At 42.5% G+C, this 16395-nt stretch overlaps 1 protein-coding gene and 1 long non-coding RNA gene across 2 annotated transcripts in view; one reads left to right on the top strand and one right to left on the bottom strand.

The window, feature by feature from the left end:
• Arl4 (ADP ribosylation factor-like 4) overlaps positions 1 to 16395 on the bottom strand; it is a 97560-nt gene that overhangs the window by 69349 nt on the left and 11816 nt on the right. The gene's annotated exons all lie outside the window — the stretch shown is intronic.
• Positions 2796 to 15466, top strand: LOC143361084 (uncharacterized). Its single transcript, XR_013083412.1, has 2 exons — positions 2796 to 3456; positions 15283 to 15466. It is a non-coding gene; the product is annotated as an uncharacterized LOC143361084 (long non-coding RNA).

Genomic DNA, 16395 nt, shown 5'->3' with positions numbered 1-16395 from the left:
AAGAGCAGATAATGAGAAGTTTACCGGTGGTTTCCGAGAGACAAGCTTTGCATGCACCCGTGAGACAAGCACCTGTCTCGCTTCCGACATAGCCGAAACGAAGTGGAAATCAGGCTAACGGTCCTTTCGGAGAAAGGACAACTCGTTTCTCTTGTTCGTTACCTAGATTAAACCCGGCAAGGTAAAAGTCGATACGCGATCGACGCACGTGTGCCTAAAATCCATCGCCAGAAGGGCCCTTTCTCTTCGTGGCGATTTATCGAGCATCGTGTTGCGAATCTCGTCGACTTTGATAGAGAACCTCGTCGGCCTCTTTTTTCATTCTAATCGTAATCATTGCTCGTTCGAATGGGGAACAGGATGCGCGATGATCGAGAAATTAGCTGTTACGGAAATGGAATCGACATTCTTACTACTGGTCTCCTCGATTCTGGATTAACGTACAGCCATCTAAATATTGTAGAACATTAACAGCTACATGCAGCGAGGCAATTTAATTAATTGGATCTGATACACACCTCGGGAAATATTGAAGTAACTTTTATTTTTGACTCGCACTTATCTTATCTTATTACGACTTATTTTCATGAGATCGAAAATCTTCTTTATGTACGCCATCATCGCGTTTCTTATATTTTTCTCTTAAAATTTGATCAACACATTTTCCATTTTATTATTTCATGATATTCATATTTATACGATGCACACTTTACATATGTTTGTTGCGAGGAAATAATTTCTAAATCACTCTTAATCACCACGCGTTGATCATTTTCAGGTGTGTGGAATTAAAGGCACGTTCGCAAGTTAAAAACAGGTTTCACTTTGCAACCATGTGCGTTGCTTTGCAACCATGTGTGTCCGACAACTTTATCGCATCGTTTCCTATTTTTCTGTTTGCTTGTAACACTTATATTCCCGTCCCGTAGTAAGAACAAAAGCCTGCGGTACAACGAGAAGTCGACGTTTCGCAAAGAGGAAAGTTTCAACTTTGTTAAGGGTTCGTCAGTCATAATCGTAAAACAGAAAATTCATGTGGCAAGAGATAAAAGAGGCGAAGGGACGGCAAAAGTTGTTGAGAGAAGAGGCGCCGGTACGTCGCCCGAAAATACTTGGCCAGATCGAGCGAGTTAAAAGCAACAAATCAGCCGGCGGAGCGTGATTCAGTGTGTCCGAAGTGCGACGACACCGGCGCGGTCTAATTCGAGCAATTTTAATTGCATTTCGCCGAGGCAATCTGACTCACGGGGAAATTGCATCAGTGGCGCCTGACAATGTCACCGAGGTGAACATGTGTACTATGTACAGTAATCCAACGGGATAAATGAGGAAACGTTCGGATTCGGTTCTAGCTCTCAAACTGGCACAGTGTTAGTCAATTGCGACACGTGTCGCATTGTGACTTGAATTCTTTCAGAACATTGATGGTTCTCTCACCCCCCCCCCCCAATCGAAAATTCGATAACACAATAAGTCGGCTAGAACTCATGAAGAAGATAATTTTTTCATAGGTAGACTTATAGGGACTTCTATTCTCAGGGGACTCAATTCTCAAAGCACTCATTTCTCGGAGCACTAAGTTCTAGGACTCAATTCTCGGAGCATTCAATTCTCAAAGCACTCATTTCTCGGAGCACTAAATTCTAGAAGGACTCAATTCTCGGAGCAGTCAATTCTAGGAGAACTCAATTCTAGGAAAAGTCAGATCTCATAGGACCCAATTCTCAGAATATTCAAATCTCAGAGCACTCAATTCTCAAAGCACTCCATTTACAAAGCACTCCATTCTCAGAAGTCTCAATTCTGAGGGTGCTTGATACGCAGAGGCCTCCATAGTGAGGGAACTCAATTTGCAGATGTCTCAATTCTCAAAGCACTCAAATCTCAAAGGACACGAATCTAGAAACACTCAATTCTAGGAGGACTTAATTCTCGGAGCAGTCAATTCTAGGAGAACTCAATTCTGGGAGGACTCAATTCTCGGAGCACTCATTCGTACGTCTCAGATCACATAGGACTCATATCGCAGAATACTCGAATCTCAGGGGACCCAAATCTCAGAGGGCTGAATTCTCGGAGCACTCAATTCTCAAAGCACTCCATTTACAAAGCATTCGATTCTCAGAAGTTCAATTCTGGAGGAACTTGATACTTAGAAGGTTCCATAATGAGGAAACTCAATTTACATATGTGTCAATTCTCAGGGAGCTCAATTTTGAGAGATCTCAATTCTGAGGGAACTCAATTTGTACAGGACTCAGTTCTCAGAGCACTCAATTCTCGAAGCACACAATTCTCAAAGCACTCCATTCTCAATTGCACTTGATTCTCAGAGGATTCAATTCTGAGGGAACTCGATTCTCGGATGACTCAATTCTGTGGGAACTCGATTCTCAGAGGACTCAATTCTGAGGGACTCGATTGTCAGAGGCCCAATTCTGAGGGTAATCAATTCTCAGGGAACACAATTTTCAACAGGCTTATTTCTCAGAAGGCTGAATCCGCACAAAGTGCAACAGTGACTTAATTAAAGGCTTAGAGAATTCAATATTCTCAAGATTCAATTTTCACTCGATGAAATTTCCTCAGGATTCAATGCTCAGAGAACTCATCTATCAGAGGACTCAACTGTCAGAGGACTCAACTGTCAGAGGACTCAACTGTCAGAGGACTCATCTATCAGAAGACTCAACTGCCAAAGTACTCAACTGTGACAGGACTCAACTGTCAGAGTACTCAACTGTGACAGGACTCAACTGTCAGAGGACACAGTCCTCAGAGGACTGAGTGCTCACAAACAGACTGCGCACACGCCACAAATGCACACGGTTCCGCAGTGCAGCAGTGAATGCACCCGGATCGTTCCTCGGACATCGTTAGTCTTTATTATCTGGTCTTTATGATGCAACAACTGGACGCGAGCATAACGAGAATATAATTTGTGGAGCATTGCGCAACAGGATCGACTGTTACCATAACCGACTTAAAGGTTACGTTAGTAACAGCTTATGGCTTGTCACGTCACAGTTGGAACAGAGAGCAGACAGGCGACGTGGCAGAGTGCAATCGCAGGTCCTATCAAGTTCTCGAAATTGAATTTCGAATATGAAAGTGACTCGGACATTGGGTAAATTGAAAAGGATACCGGGGAATGGACGTTTTGCGGGCAGACTAAATTGCTCGAGAACTTCGAACAAGGAAAATCGAGTGTCCGTTAAGGGTGGCATCATCCCTCGGACACGAAATATTGCGGCCCTCGACTTTCCGTCTCTTGAGCCCTATCGGTTGCAAAACTCGATTAAAATCGATCGGGGTATGGACCCGGTGACTTCCGATTTCAACGGATATCGATGGATCACGCAGGATCTGTTTTTCCTGGTACGGAAATCTTGCTATTTCGATGTGCGGGGGTGCGAACTTTGATATTATGGAACGTGCATCGAATTCCGGTAGCCGGTAACTATTGATTTTAGTTTGCCCCTTCGAGGAATTTCAAGAATAGATTTTTTAATATAACAAAGTCCTGTAGGTTGCGGATTTTATGCGTTCATAACGAAAATGGGTAGGTAAAATTTGAAACAGTGAAAGCACTAAGAAAATTCAGAAACATCTATGCAGTATTTTCAACTCGCTAAAACTATTAAAGAACTTTTCACTTGGCTCCTGTTTCTTACAATGGATGCAGAAAATTCACGAACAGCAGATAAAAGATGCACTATATGAATTTTGGGTCCAAATGGACCCGGAGTCCATCGACCAAGTGTCAACCCTCGCAAGATGGATGGACACTCTTTCTCAAGCACTCAAATCACAGAGGACTCAGATCTCATAGGACTCAATTCTCGGAGCACTTAATTCTCAAAGCACTCAAATCTCAGAGGACTCAAATCTCAGAGGACTCAATTCTCGGAGCACTCAAATCTCAGAGGACCCAATCTCAGAGGGCTCAATTCTCAGAGGGCTCAATTCTCGTAGCACTCAAATCTCAGAGGGCTCAATTCTCAAAGCAATCAATTCTCAAAGCACTCAATTCTCAAAGCAATCAATTCTCAAAGCACTCAATTCTCAAAGCAATCAATTCTCAAAGCACTCAATTCTCAAAGCACTCAATTCTCAAAGCACTCAATTCTCAAAGCACACAATTCTCAGAGCACACAATTCTCAGAGCACTCAATTCTCAGAGCACTCAATTCTCAGAACACTAAATTCTCAATGCACTTGATTCTCAGAGGATTCAATTCTGAGGGAACTCGATTCTCATTGGACTCAATTCTGAGGGAACTCGATTCACAGAGGACTCAATTCTGAGGAAACTGAATTAACGGAGGTCTCAATTCTGAGGGCACTCAATTTTCACAGGACTCAATTCTCAGAACACTCAATTCTCAAGGCACTCAATTTACAAAGCAGTCCATTCTAAAAGAACGCAATTCTGAGGGACTCGATTCTGAAGGAACTCGATTTATAGATGTCACAATTCTCAGGGAACTCATTTTCGGAGGACTCAAATCTGAGGGAACTCAATTTGCAGATGTCTCAATTCTCAGGGAATTCATTTTACCCTCAATTCTGAGGGTATTCAATTCTCAGAGGAATCAATTTTCAACGGGCTTATCTCTCAGAAGACTGAATCCCCACAAAATGCAACAGTCACATAATTAAATGCATAGCGAATTCAATATTCACGGGACGATACTTTTGACGATTATGTGCCAGCCTTTTCTACATTTATTCAAATTGTTATACAACAATCTTTTCCTACACTGAACCTATTTCTCTAACATCAACGTCGGTCCTCTTTTTGAACACGATAAAACCGGGCGAATGATCCGAACTGTCTAGCAGACAATTACAATTTAGATGGAACGTTTTTAACTTTGGACCTATCGTCCAAGTATTAAAAGAGGGCAGAGTGGGATCGTAGAGAATCGTGTGACGTCAGCTCGTAACAGTCGGCTGGAGCAATTTTGCTCGCTGCGACTATGTTGGTCCCGGCAAGAATACATCGACTGGCGAATCGGGATTAGCGATGTGGAGTTGTGTGTCAGTGTTGCAGCTGGCAACCGAGGCTGGTTGCCTGGCTGGTATCGGTGGTGTTATCGACTGGCAAAGGGGCGCATGCGTAGCCAACCAACCCCATCCTTCCACGGGACACGTCGGCGTTGGACGTGGTCGTCGTTTCCAGGGGGGGGGCGTTAAATTGTCTAAACAAATGATACCTGGGTCCTCTCTGTGTCCTGGTTGCCATGACGCCGTGCGAACCGGCGCCCTCCAGCCTGCTTCTGGTTCCCATTGGTATCAACGGGTGAAATTACGCAGGGATTTTCAAAGGGGCCTCTTTGCACCCTCTCTCCGCAGCATTAGTCGCATCCTCTATATGTCCTTTCTGCACGCGAATCATAAACGCTGAGAACCCGCAAACACATTTTTCTTCGACTCTGTCGTGGTCCTCGCAAATTTATAATCTATGCGGCGAGCAATTTGCCCCGTTCACTGTGCATTCGATAGTAGTGAATGCTGCTTCGTTCTACGGTGCAATTGACTGGTAAAACAACGTGTTGACTTACTCCCTTTTGTACAGTGTTCGATCTCGGAGAGAGCAGTTTTTAATGGAATTTGGAATTTTGTACCACGAGTGAAATTCATTCGAGGGTGGGCAATATTTAGGCTGCGATTTGCATCTAGTAAGTGACTCAATGTGTCAACAATAAAGCAAACACTTCTAATGAACGGTAAAATAGTTGGCTATGCATTTGCAGAATCTGTGAACGAGTGCGTTAACACTAGAACTACCGGATGAGTCAAAATGACTTGCTACTAATTTTGTATTTAAGAAATATTGAAATTATACATGTGTTTCCATGAGAACATTCTTTAATAAACTTCTCTATTCAAGTAGGTATTTGAACAAAACCGGCACGAAATCTAAGCAAATGCAATTTTGTTTTCGTTATAAGGCGATGTATGCCAGTTGCATTTAGTGCTTGGTTGCTAATAACACTCGCATTTCATGTTTATAGGAATATCGCAACCAGTGAACAGTAATTCCGACATGCATTTCCTTATGCATTTCTAAAACGCGTGAATCGCAGCATTTGCGTTCCGTTCTCATGCCGAGGAGTGTCGTGATCAATGAAACAAATTTCCCCGGTTTCGATCAAATGAATTGCGAAAGTGGTGATTAATTGAACGGCGTTTGAACGAACCGATTGCAATTAACCGAGGACCGATTGAAAAATCGCGATTTCCGTAAAGCGCTGTGACGCGCGAACGCCCGACGTCCGTGCGAATATTATTCGTCCGTGTTTTTCGTTAACAACTGTTTAACAAAGCCGCAGAGAAGATTTTTGCAAAGGAAAAAGTTACCTCAAATGACCGTGGGAATTACCCCTTTCAAGGAAGTAGAACATTTTTGGGATGCCCTGTAGAATTGCGAATCGACAGGCTAAAATGAGATATAACTTTTAGCTAAACGAGTTCCTTTCGTATTTAAATATTTGTTATACATAAAATGTTCACGAATGACGCTCCTTAGGTTAATGATTACATCTTCTATGTTTCATATTATAATTGCTGAAATAACAATAAAAATAACGTTAGACAAACTAAATGCTCGTTTAAAAAATTGTTTATCCCGTTTTGATGAATTATTATTTTATCTTGTATAATTTCCTTTACGATCAATACTCGTATTTTCCAAACCAATACGTAATGAAACAATACTTTACAGTAGATTAATAAAACTGCGGATATGTTTTATTTAATGTTTACTCATATGTTTGTATCGACACGTTGTCTCGTATTTTTTACGAGTTGTCTATTTCGAAAAGGCTAGAGTGCGGTCGAAAGGATCTGTGCGCTCTTTGTCGCAAGAGAGACAGATGCGTGCCGTCTTTGTATGCAACGGACTGCACAGAAGAAAGCCTCAAGATGCGCGGAGCAGCACGAGCGAATCGCGACGAGCAACGCGGAATAATTACGCAATCGGATTACATTTAGCCGTGCGACTGGCTGGCCATTGAACGTTGATGCACCGTCGCCCGAAAATATTGATTTCCCATAGCCCTCTCTCGACTCGTCAAAATTGAACCTGCCGGACCCCCCCTCCCTCCCTCCCTCCCTCTCCCGTTTCCTCTCCCCGAGGAACCAATCTGTGCTCACACGTTCCCGTTGATCACTCTTTCAGCCGATTTTCTACGGCTTACCACCAGAAAAACCCCGGATCCGGAAAGATTCGATTTTTATTTATGTTTTTACACTCGATCGGAAATCTCTCGACACTTTGATCCTCGCCCCACTTCTCGTTCTCCTCTCCCGTAATCATTCCCATCTCTAACCGGCAGTTTTCCTGCATTTTTCTGGATGGAGGTTTACATTGATTCTGCGAAAAGTTATAAAGTAGAATTATTCTATTCGTTTTTCGTATTTTTCATTTTACTTCAACCTTTGCTTCCAGTTATGCACATTTCTATCCACTGGGTTTCCTCCATTTTTGTAGACGACGTCCTTCATTGAACTATCTTGTCGAAAATTAAGAAATACAAGTTATTTTGCAATTGACAGGGCAAAGCAATTAAAGTGGCTGATTCTGTAGGGAAAAATGCATGGAAAACGAAGAATAACATTTTTTGGTGAGCACTCAAATCATAGAGGACTCTGATCTCATAGGACTCGATTCTCGGAGCACCTAATTCTCAGAGCACTCAATTCTTCAAGCACTCAAATCTCAGAGCACTCAATTCTCAGGGCACTCAATTCTCAAAGCACTTGATTCTCAGAGGATTCAATTCTGAGGGAACTCGATTCTCAGAGGATTCAATTCTGAGGGAACTCTATTCTCAGAGGACTCAATTCTCAGAACACTCAATTTGCACAGCAGTCCATTTTCAAAGCAGTCAATTCTCCAAGCACTCAATTCTCAAAGCACACAATTCTCAGATGACTCAAATCTCAGAGAGCTCAATTCTTAGAGGGCTCAATTTTCGGAGCATTCAATTCTCAGAGCACTCAATTCTCAGAACCTTCAATTCTCAGAACCCTCAATTCTCAAAGTACTCCATTCTCAATGCACTTGATTCTCAGAGGATTCAATTCTGAGGGACTCGATTATGAGGGAACTCGATTTACAGATGCCTCAATTCTGAGGAAACTCAATTTACAGATGTCTCAATTCTCAGGGAACTCGATTCTCAGAGGACTCAATTCTGAGGAAACTCAATTTACAGATGTCTCAATTCTCAGGGCACTCAATTCTCAAAGCACTTGATTCTCAGAGGATTCAATTCTGAGGGAACTCGATTCTCAGAGGATTCAATTCTGAGGGAACTCTATTCTCAGAGGACTCAATTCTCAGAACACTCAATTTGCACAGCAGTCCATTTTCAAAGCAGTCAATTCTCCAAGCACTCAATTCTCAAAGCACACAATTCTCAGATGACTCAAATCTCAGAGAGCTCAATTCTTAGAGGGCTCAATTTTCGGAGCATTCAATTCTCAGAGCACTCAATTCTCAGAACCTTCAATTCTCAGAACCCTCAATTCTCAAAGTACTCCATTCTCAATGCACTTGATTCTCAGAGGATTCAATTCTGAGGGACTCGATTATGAGGGAACTCGATTTACAGATGCCTCAATTCTGAGGAAACTCAATTTACAGATGTCTCAATTCTCAGGGAACTCGATTCTCAGAGGACTCAATTCTGAGGAAACTCAATTTACAGATGTCTCAATTCTCAGGGAACTCGATTCTCAGAGAACTCAATTATGAGGGAACTCGATTTTCAGAGGACTCAATTCTCAGGGTATTCAAGTCTCAGAGGACTCAATTCTAAGGGAACTCGATTCTCAGAGGACTCAATTCTAAGGGAACTCGATTCTCAGAGGACTCAATTCTGAGGGAACTCAATTTACAGATGTCTCAATTCTCAGGGAACTCATTTTCGGAGGACTCAAATCTGAGGGAACTCAATTTTTAGAGGACTCAATTCTGAGGCTATTCAATTCTCAGGGCACTCAATTCTCAAAGCACTCCATTCTCAATGCACTTTATTCTCAGAGGATTCAATTCTGAGAGAACTTGATTCTCAGAGGATTCAATTCTGAGGGAACTCTATTCTCAGAGGACTCAATTCTCAGAACACTCAATTTGCACAGCAGTCCATTTTCAAAGCAGTCAATTCTCCAAGCACTCAATTCTCAAAGCACACAATTCTCAGATGACTCAAATCTCAGAGAGCTCAATTCTTAGAGGGCTCAATTTTCGGAGCATTCAATTCTCAGAGCACTCAATTCTCAGAACCCTCAATTCTCAGAACCCTCAATTCTCAAAGTACTCCATTCTCAATGCACTTGATTCTCAGAGGATTCAATTCTGAGGGACTCGATTATGAGGGAACTCGATTTACAGATGCCTCAATTCTGAGGAAACTCAATTTACAGATGTCTCAATTCTCAGGGAACTCGATTCTCAGAGGACTCAATTCTGAGGAAACTCAATTTACAGATGTCTCAATTCTCAGGGAACTCGATTCTCAGAGAACTCAATTCTGAGGGAACTCGATTTTCAGAGGACTCAATTCTCAGGGTATTCAAGTCTCAGAGGACTCAATTCTAAGGGAACTCGATTCTCAGAGGACTCAATTCTAAGGGAACTCGATTCTCAGAGGACTCAATTCTGAGGGAACTCAATTTACAGATGTCTCAATTCTCAGGGAACTCATTTTCGGAGGACTCAAATCTGAGGGAACTCAATTTTTAGAGGACTCAATTCTGAGGCTATTCAATTCTCAGGGCACTCAATTCTCAGAGCACTCAATTCTCAAAGCACTCCATTCTCAATGCACTTTATTCTCAGAGGATTCAATTCTGAGAGAACTTGATTCTCAGAGGGCTCAATTCTGAGGGAACTCGATTCTCAGATAACTCCATTCTGAGGGAACTCAATTCTCAGAACACTCAATTCTCAGAACACTCAATTCTCAAAGCACTCACTTTGCAAAGCAGTCCATTCTCAATGGACGCAATTCTGAAGGATTCGATTCTGAGAGAACTCGATTTACAGATGCCTCAATTCTGAGGAAACTCGATTCTCACAGGACCTAATTCTGAGGGAACTCAATTTACAGATGTCTCAATTCCCAAGGAACTCATTTTCGGGGGACTCAAATCTGAGGGAACTCATTTTCGGAGCACTCAAATCTGAGGGTACTCAATTCTCAGGGGACTCAATTTTCGACGGGCTTATCTCTCAGAAGACTCAATCCCCACAAATTGCAACAGTCACATAATTAAGTACATAGCGAATTCAATATTCACGGGACGATACTTTTGACGATTATGTGCCAGCTTTGGTTTGATTTATTCAAATTGTTATGCAACAATCTTTTCCTATACTGAATCTATTTCTCTAAAATCAACGTTGGTCCTCTTTTCGAACATGATAAAACTGGCAATTTATCCGAACCTATCCACTAGGTTCCCTCAATTTTTGTAGACGACGTCTTTCATTGATTCTGAGAAGATTGTCTTCTCGGAAATTAAGAAATACAAGTTATTTTGCAGTTGACAGGGCAAAGCAATTAAAGTGGCTTTTCCTGTAGGGAAAAATGCATGGAAAACGAAGAATAACATTTTTTCGTGAGCGGTCACCGTTCCGGGATAATCGATTTCGAAAGCCATCCGACGCGCGCGCCGTTGAATAACAATAGGCGCGTCTGATCATCGCTCACCGTTTCCACTTTCTTCGAAAACCAACCCATGCGCGTCGAATGAATATTCAAAGTCGAATGTGAGGGCTTTATTGTTTGTTTCTGACTTGTTCGGGAATATAAATGTTCCTCTTGGCCGTTCCTAGCGATAAAATATGTATGTAAATATTTACGTGAAAATCATCCTCGCAAATTACAAGCCCGTTAACCAAAAAAAGATAAAGCAGAAACAGTACTAATAATCCTTCCTCAAAGCGTTTCCTTCGCCCGTGTGTATTTCGCCTAATTGCACGCTCGGCGAGCCAGCGGTGCTTCGATGGGACATAAAGATAAGAAAAAGGTGTTTCCAAAGACAGAAAAAATGTGAAATTCTGCATCCGCAATGTACTAAAAATATCCGTGCGATTGTAATTACCGAACGCGGAACACAGACACACGCCGACACTTTTGTTCGACGGATTACGAAACGCACGATGAATTCCCGATCGTGGAATCGGCCGTAGAAAGCCGTGGACATTATAATATTAATTTCGTGACCAATTAGAGGCTGATCACCGCGTTATCTTGATCGCGATAGCGTCCTGCACGCTTGGTTCCTCGCGTGCGTGTCTTCGTCGTGATCCTAGCCAACAGATAACGCAATCTTATTTAAATTTCTGATTTTCTAGACAGGCTATCCGCACGGCCACGTATCCACGGCGACAACGGGCATACTCGGTGTCTAAACAAACTATAGCGTCTCTCCTCGAGACGTTTGATTAACATATCGCCGAGAACACTTTCCAAACGAATCTGACAAACAAGGCAAACGAAATCGTTTGCGCTCCCGCGGCCGGATTCTCCAGCGCTTCGAGATACAGTGAATTCTCGATATATGTCAACAACACGGGTCTTGCCAGCGTCGTTTATCGTCCAGGAGACATGCTCGAGCAGTATTAGGTTTATACTCCTCGGCGTCCGAGTCCTCTCGAGCTTCGCGGCCCCTCACAGTGTATACCCCACGGTAGTGGGGATAATTCTGCGACGTTTATCATCCAGGCCTGCCGACATATATAGAGAAATCACTGCACATTGGATCCAAAATGTGTTGGAACACTAAATCTCCGACTTCCGAGAAATGTCCAACATTTGAATTATAATTTCGTTGTAAAATAAATAGTACAATAATACGCCTGGACTGATTTTAAAGCTGCGATCTAGATGTACAGTGGATCCAAAAAGTATTTAAATTTCCTATTCTCGAGAAACTGTCGATATTTGAACGACGATAATTTCGTTTAAAAAAATAGTACAATAATAAATTTAGACTCATTTTGAAGCTAGAAGCCTCTACCTTCACACACCATCATTCATTTTTATCTAGTATATTTATGCATAATGTAGCAGGTGAAAACCTGACGACACGTGTTTGGCCGAAAAAGCTACAAATTGAATCGTCTATAAAAGCGTCAACAAATTCGTTTTTCTGAACGACTCTATTACAGATTTGAATAAATTTGACTCTTCCTCTGTACAAGTGCTCGAAACTTGAATCTACGATTTTTTTTCAGTCTTTAAATCTACGATATTATCGCAGTTCAAATGATTTCTCGAGAACGGGAAATTCAGCGTTGAAATACTTGTTTGAATCCACTGTACGTCTAGATCGAGGAGTCGTGGATCTATGAGACCGTGAGACTGAATGGGGGCTTTCGAACAAGACAGTCAGCAGTATCTGTCGGCATCCCCTAATTCCTGTGTAACCCCGATTCCCAATTTCCTTGGCAGGCCTAGTCAGCAACGAAACAGTTCGGCAAACACGCTGACCAAGGAACGCTCCCGAAACGTCCTCGTCAAATATCCGTTGTGGGATCGATGGCCGAGTGGGCCCGGCTGTGTTTACAGAGGAGAAGCAATCCGGCAGCGAACTCTTTACCCGGTCATCGTGAAGCGCAACACCGGCTAGCTTCGGGATGCAGAACGACCGGATAATCTCCTGGCTTCTCCTATCCCTCTTGTTTCCTATTTTTCTTTCTCTTTCCCTGGCTTCCACTCTGCCTGCTTCCCTCTTCACTTCCCTATACCTCTCTATTTTTCTTTCTCTCTCCCCGGTTTCCACTCCACCTGTTTCCCCTTTTACTTCTCTAGCCGCATCCACCCCTTTCTATTTTTCTTTCCCAACATGCTCCATATTTTGCTGCTTCCTTCTCTAGCTTTCGACCTCTTCGTGTCTCTCTTCTTCCAGTTTCTCTTGCTTCTCTCGATAGAAAACCACACCTTTCTATTTTTCTTTCTCTTTCCCAGCATGCTCCATATTTTGCTCAAATCACAGAGGACTCTGATCTCATAGGACCCGATTCTCGGAACACCGAATTCTCGGAGAACTCAATTCTCAAAGCAGTTGATTCTCAGAGGATTTAATTCTCAGGGAACTCGATTCTCAGAGGACTCAATTCTGTGGGAACTCAATTTACAGATGTCTCAATTCTCTGGGAACTTATTTTCGGAGGACTCAAATCTGAGGGAACTCAATTTTCAGAAGACTCAATTCTGAGGGTATTCTATTCTCAGAGGACTCAATACTCAGGGCACTCAATTCTCAAAGTACTCCATTCTCAATGCACTTGATTCTCAGAGGATTCAATTCTAAGGGAACTCGATTCTCAGAGGACTCAATTCTGAAGGTATTCAATTCTCAAAGTACTCCAGTCTCAATGCACTTGATTCTCAGAGGATTCAATTCTAAGGGAACTCGATTATCAGAGGACTCAATTCTGTGGGAACTCAATTTACAGATGTCTCAATTCTCTAGGAACTTATTTTCGGAGGACTCAAATCTGAGGGAACTCAATTTTCAGAAGACTCAATTCTGAGCGTATTCTATTCTCAGAGGACTCAATACTCAGGGCACTCAATTCCCAAAGTACTCCATTCTCAATGCACTTGATTCTCAGAGGATTCAATTCTAAGGGAACTCGATTCTCAGAGGACTCAATTCTGAAGGTATTCAATTCTCAAAGTACTCCAGTCTCAATGCACTTGATTCTCAGAGGATTCAATTCTAAGGGAACTCGATTATCAGAGGACTCAATTCTGTGGGAACTCAATTTACAGATGTCTCAATTCTCTAGGAACTTATTTTTGGAGGACTCAAATCTGAGGGAACTCAATTTTCAGAAGACTCAATTCTGAGGGTATTCTATTCTCAGAGGACTCAATACTCAGGGCACTCAATTCTCAAAGTACTCCATTCTCAATGCACTTGATTCTCAGAGGATTCAATTCTAAGGGAACTCGATTCTCAGAGGACTCAATTCTGAGGGAACTCAATTTACAGATGTCTCAATTCTCAGGGAACTTATTTTCGGAGGACTCAAATCTGAGGGAACTCAATTTTCAGAGGACTCAATTCTGAGGGTATTCAATTCTCAGATGACTCAATTCTCAGGGCACTCAATTCTCAAAGTACTCCAGTCTCAATGCACTTGATTCTCAGAGGATTCAATTCTCAGGGCACTCAATTCTCAATGCACTTGATTCTCAGAGGATTCAATTCTCAGGGCACTCAATTCTCAATGCACTTGATTCTCAGAGGATTCAATTCTAAGGGAACTTGATTCTCAGAGGACTCAATTCTGAGGGAACTCGATTCTCAGATGACTCTATTCTTCTTTCTCTTTCCCTTCTATTTTTCTTTCTCTTTCCCAGCATGCTCTATATTTTGCTCCCTCCTTCTCTAGCTTTCGACCTCTTCGTGTCTCTCTTCTTCCAGTTTCTCTTGCTTCTCTCGATAGAAGACCACCCCTTTCTATTTTTCTTTCTCTTTCCCAGCATGCTCCATATTTTGCTGCTTCCTTCTCTAGCTTTCGACCTCTTCGTGTCCCTCTTCTTCCAGTTTCTCTCTGTCCCTCGATAGACAAAGATCCAGAGTTCCTCGACAGTTCCCCTCCGAGTTCCAGTTTCCCTCTTCTTTCGTGGCCTACGGATTTTACAAAACGGTGAAAGTATTTAATCAATTTTTAAATATTCGCGTATTCCTTTCGGCTCTGTACTCTGTTATCGAGAGAAGAAGTAAATGTAGCTCCTGTACCTTTCGATTAATGCAATTCTCGCATAAGTATCCCACAGTCTCTCGTTTCTCGAGCGGCGAGATAAAGCTCCCAGTGTCCGGCGACTCGTCGCGAAGCTGCCGAGCTATGATTTTTGGCAGCGCGCTTATGCCAGCTGAAAGGGGACATTGTTCCTGCGCCGGTGCTCACTGCGAGACCGTCCCCCCATTGTTCATGGTTTATTTCGTATCGCTGCTGCGTGGATTTTATATGCATTCGCGTTGATGCAACTGAGCGAATTACGCGGCGCTAGAGCAAGCTTTATATGCAAGCTTTATATGCAAGCTTTATATGCAAGTCGCGCGCCGGCTCCATGTTTTTCTTTCACGGAATTTTATGCGAGTAATTACTAGAGTGTTACATTGTGTAACCGGGGTCTCGAGAAGCAGGAGGACGCGGAGAATAGAATTAAGATTTTATAATTAAATCTCTCGGAAGGAAATCGCCGCGGTGTGAATATTCATTGATAATTTTGTTGCGTTTTTCAGATCGTAGACGACTTAATGGCCGGCGACTCTTCGAGCATGAACCGAGGCAGCATGAACCAGAGACCATAACAGCGTGGCATTAATTGATGAAGACCGCGGAGTGTGAGCTTGGGCGTAACGTTTTGCTTCGATGTGTCTCTCTCGTGAAGCAACGCGCTGAAAATATTTTATTTAATTTTTTAACGCTAAACCTACCACGCCCGGTCAAAATAACCGTTCCAGATTTTTTATTTTACAATTACTGAAATTGTAAAAGTGCTTTCGTGGGAAATGATTGAATAAATATATTTAGGAGAATGAATTCAAATGAATTCAATGCACCTCGTCCTACACAATTGCATGTACTAGAGAAAGGTTCAGAGAATATTTACGTATACTTTTCCTTGCGTGATTGATTCAAACAGAAATTGCAGAAATCTGAAAAGTGCATCGACTTGCCTAATTTATGTCGGTGCAGTAAGATGTGCATCCCCCGTGCAATTATAAACAAACGCATCTCGAGTTCAGAGACACCGACTCGAAAGAAACTCCACGAATCCACAGAATAGGATTTTCGAAAGTGAAAACTGACCCGCTTTAGCACACGTTGCATTTAGGGTTGCAACCCCCGGCGATCGACCCTTTTTTTATTGAGTTATTAGGGCTCATCCGCGCGGTTTCCCAGCAATTCCCTCGGATCCCTTTGACCGTCCTATTTGTTTAACGAGTCGGAGGAAGCCGGTGCCGCTGGAAATTCGCTCGCGAAAAAGGATCCCCCTCCTGGGCTTTTAATTGGTCGCCCGATTATGCTCGATTGCCCTCGACAGAGAATAACGTGTCTGAACGAGAGAGAGAGAAAAAAAGAAGAGAAAGTAATTAGCCAGAGGAGAGGAAGGTTCAAAGAAACTTCGTCAGCAGGCGGCTGTTCCTTAATTTCAATCCGAACGCCGTTCTTCAGACTTTGTGAGAAGGATTAATTGATAATTCCATCAATCCGGGTTCGGAGAGGATCCGAGATCTTCAGGGAAATGCAACAATTTTTTCGTGTGCATCTTTGTCGGGGTTTTGTGGAGGGTCCACTTGAAATTTCGAATGAAAAGACCATGCTTTTTATAAGACAAGCATATTCAATGC

This window comes from Halictus rubicundus, chromosome 1, assembly GCF_050948215.1.
Source record: "Halictus rubicundus isolate RS-2024b chromosome 1, iyHalRubi1_principal, whole genome shotgun sequence".
Taxonomy (NCBI): domain Eukaryota; kingdom Metazoa; phylum Arthropoda; class Insecta; order Hymenoptera; family Halictidae; genus Halictus; species Halictus rubicundus.
Note: the sequence above shows the minus strand (reverse complement) of the source record. Positions and strands in the feature narration are given on the sequence as shown.